Below are 3,145 nucleotides of genomic sequence, written 5' to 3'. Positions count from 1 at the left end.
CTGCCTGTTCAAGTGAAGCTTCCGCAAACAAAATAATGTCATCCGCAAAAAACAAATGAGAAATAGGAGGACCCTTTTTGGTGAGTCGTATTGGCCGCCATTCTTCATTAATTAGCTTCTCTTGTATAAGATGAGCAAGCCTTTCCATACATATAACAAAAAGATACGGAGACATTGGATCTCCTTGTCGTACTCCTCTAGAAGAATTAAAAACATCCACTTTGTTGCCATTCCATAAAAGTTGTAATGTAGCTGAGCTAATACAACTTTCAACTAGTTCAGTAATATTAGAGGGAAGGCTAAGTTCTTTTAAACACCGGATCAAAAACTCCAAATTCACTCGATCATAAGCCTTCTCAAGACCAATTTTGATGGCCATAAAGCCTTTTTTCCCTTTCATTGTCAGCATGGAATGAATTACCTCTTGAGCGACTATAATATTGTCTAATCCATGACGCCCAGGAACAAAGCCACACTGATTGGGAGATATAATTCGAGGAAGAAAAGCTTTCAACCTATTAGCCACAATCTTCATAATCACTTTATACACCACGTTACAAAGACTAATTGGCCGTAAATCTTTGAATGATTCTGGTGGATCCTTTTTAGGGATTAAAACCACAAATGTCCCATTAATCCCTCGGACTGCTACTGGATTAGAGAAAATATGTTTTACATAACTTACCAGCAATCTCCCTATAGAATCCCATTGTGTCTGATAAAATAAAGCATTAAAACCATCTGGACCTGGAGATTTGAGGGATCCCATACTAAACAAAGCCTCTTTAATTTCTCTTTCTTCCACATGCCGACCACAGAAACGTAGATCTACCTCATCTAGCTTGGGATACGAGACAACACAATGCAACGCATCCCTGCAAGACACTTCTTCAGCAAATAAAGTAGCAAAATAGCGTGTAGCTTCTCGTTTTATTACCTCAATGTCATAACACCAATCTCCCCCTTTCTAACGCATCAATTACACACCATTTCTCAGAAAGATCGCGTCATTATCAAGGTTAAGTTTTATGAATTGTGAAACTAAAAGATTTAAAAAGACCGAGCATGGAAGATGATGTCACCACATCATTTCTATACAGGGAGATTTATCACGAGGTCCTAAAGAAAAGAAAATTTAATTATCAAAAAATCCCGATAACAAATAACTAACACGAACCTATTAATTACCAATAGATTTTGAGGTAATTAAATTTTTTTTCTAAAATCTGATTATAATTCTCCCTTTTAATTAACAAGTAACACATTTTTTCTATTTTATACAATTAAACACACCCACGTGTACAAACATATCAACATTAAATTTCAGGACCTCTGTTTTTGCATATTCATATATCGAAGTCCTGTTACAGCAATTGATCTCAGAACCAAAGGCAACCTGAGTCCCAAAAAGCGTTAAAGAGATGTATCAGCATGACAGAAACATTTGTACCTAATAGTCAACTTCTAGTCCCCTTCGTACGAAACTACTGCGAATGAAATAAAGAAGTTTAAAACCTAACAGTCTCAACAGACTGAGCAAGCATGATTTGGTCAGAAGGCCATTACTTTTCAAATCAAGATTTAACGACTTTGACCATGCAAGAGAAGGACGATCAGGTCAGCGTTTTCAAGTATATAAGCATGCAAAACCAGGCTTCCTCATCATAAATCGACCTCACTGCGGTTCATAAAACATTTCATTCCAAAGAAAAGCGAACAGAAAGAAGAAGGAGGAGAAGGAGGAGCAGAAGAAGAAGACGGGTAGCTTTATCAGCAAAACCATGAATTCTCATAAGGTAGCCGATCAACTTGAAGAAGAGAAAAAGCAGATGGCCAGACCTAGAAGCATCGCAACAAACTGGAGAGAACTCAGTGGCCAAAATAATTGGAAGGATTTGTTAGACCCACTTGATATAAATCTCCGTAGGTACATAATACACTACGGAGAAATGGCTGAAGCTACTTATGATGCCTTTAACTCTGATAAAGCATCCAAGTATGCAAGAAGCAGCCGTTATGGGAAAAGAGATTTCTTTTCCAAAGTGGGTTTAGAAAACGGAAATCCTTTCAAGTAGAAGGTGACGAAGTTTCTCTATGCAACCTCAGAGATCGATTTTCATATTCTAGACGATGTCGAAGAATCAAACTGGATCGGATACGTCGCAGTGGCGACCGATGAAGGCAAAGCCGTTTTAGGGAGGAGGGACATTGTGGTGGCCTGGAGAGGAACTGAGCAGGTCATGGAATGGATCAAAGATCTTCAGTTCCTTTTGAATGATGCTCCATACATTTTTGGTGATGATTCTCAATGCAAAGTACACCGGGGCTTTTACTCCGTTTACACAGCAACTAACTCATCACAATCAGACTTCAATAAAACCAGTGCAAGAACTCAGGTATAATACTTTTTTTTTCTTTTAACATGAGTGCAGCTGAAATTTCTGATTTATTATTTTACCCATCAGTATATATCATCTTATTCACGGAAGTTAATATCTAATATAGATAATCTCTCATTGTGCAGGTCTTGACTGAGATTAGAAGACTGGTTAACAAATATAAGGATGAAGAAATCAGCATAACAGTAACTGGACACAGCTTAGGTGCAGCGCTTGCAACATTAAATGCAGTGGACATAGTCACAAATGGATGTAACACTCCAGAAAATGAACCTCTAAAAGCTTGTCCTGTCACAGCCATTGTTTTTGCTAGCCCTAGAGTTGGAGACTCAGACTTTCAGGAGTTTTCTGCGAGTCAAAAGGATCTTCGGATACTAAGAATCCGTAACAAAAACGATATTGTTCCAAGGCATCCTTTCTTGGGTTATGCAGAAGTGGGAGAAGAGTTGGAGATCGATACTGACGAATCAAACTTCTTGAAACAACCAGGTGATTTGAAGAGTTGGCATAATTTGGAGGTTTACTTGCATGGAGTTGCAGGAACACAAGGAACCAAAGGAGGTTTTAATTTAGAAGTTAAAAGAGACATTGCACTTGTGAACAAAGGCATGGCTGCTTTGAAGGATGAGTATCATGTTCCTGAGTCTTGGAGGATTGACCAAAACAAAGGATTGGTTCAACAGCCAGATGGTACTTGGATGATGCAAGAACCCGAATCAGAATCTGAGGATGATGATTTTTACTGA

At 38.3% G+C, this 3,145-nt stretch overlaps 1 pseudogene; it reads left to right on the top strand.

Moving 5' to 3' along the window:
- Positions 1–1,781: 1,781 nt before the first annotated feature.
- On the top strand, positions 1,782–3,145 carry LOC114731795 (phospholipase A1-IIgamma-like; annotated as a pseudogene).

Source organism: Neltuma alba, unplaced genomic scaffold (assembly GCF_004799145.2).
Source record: "Neltuma alba isolate B1F8T4 unplaced genomic scaffold, ASM479914v2 tig00012846_pilon, whole genome shotgun sequence".
Classification (NCBI taxonomy): domain Eukaryota; kingdom Viridiplantae; phylum Streptophyta; class Magnoliopsida; order Fabales; family Fabaceae; genus Neltuma; species Neltuma alba.
The sequence above is the reverse complement of the archived record's forward strand: the minus strand, read 5'-3'. Positions and strand labels throughout refer to the sequence as shown.